Below are 1,050 nucleotides of genomic sequence, written 5' to 3' on the forward strand. Positions count from 1 at the left end.
CTATGGGCTGCCATTGACTTCAATGGCGGAAGAGGAATAATAATAATAATAAGAAGAAGAAGAAGAAGAAGAAGAAGAAGAAGAAGAAAACTAACGATAACAATAGGTGTCTACGCCCCTTCGGGGCTTGACCCCTAAAAATAAAAAACTTCAGAGTTGCAAGCACAGCCATATTCTTGTCTCGCATGCACACGCACACACATTCAATTTAAAGGGACAGTTGACCCAAAAATAAAACAATTCTTTCATAATTTTCTCACCCTCATGATGTTACAAACCTGTATAAATTTCTTTGTTCTGATGAACACGGAGGAAGATATTTTAAGGAATGTTTGTAACCAAACCATTCATGAGCCCCATTCACTTCCATAGTATTCTTTTTTCCCCACTATGGAAGTGAATGGGGCTCATGAATGGTTTGGTTACAAACAGTCCTCAAAATATCTACATGTGTGTTCATTTTTAGGTGAACTATCCCTTTAATTAATAAATTACCCTCACTCCAATCATCTCTCTCTCTCTCTCTCTCTCTCTCTCTCTCTCTCTCTCCCCAATAGTTAATTCACTTCAAGGTTTGTGGGATTCAATAATTTACGTTTTTTGGTTGACGTGATTGATTGTTGTTGTTATTCTGATGTTAAAAAGGAAGGATCTAATTGAAGGATGTGTTCATGTCCCATTAAAAGGGAATGCCTGTACCATTGTACTTTTTTTATATATATACTTTTCCATGGTCTTCTGCCATGTTTGAGGCATCTTGAAACTTTTCATGCTTTTATGTTGGCCTTATTTCAGTTACATTTACATCTTATTCTTTGTAGTTTTGATTTGTATTCATTTTTAGATTTTTATTGTATTTACAACTCACCTGTATGTGGACACCTTTTAAAAATAAATGCATATAATAATTTTTGTTGCAAATAAAACTCTCATAGTCCATAAATACTGTAGATTTAACTTTGTTTAATATTTACATTTAGTTAAATCATCAAACATTGTGACAGATGACATTGTGATCTGTAGTGAGAGCAGGGAGCAGGTGGAGGAAAA

Source organism: Tachysurus vachellii, chromosome 19 (assembly GCF_030014155.1).
Source record: "Tachysurus vachellii isolate PV-2020 chromosome 19, HZAU_Pvac_v1, whole genome shotgun sequence".
In the NCBI taxonomy this organism is placed as follows: Eukaryota; Metazoa; Chordata; class Actinopteri; order Siluriformes; family Bagridae; genus Tachysurus; species Tachysurus vachellii.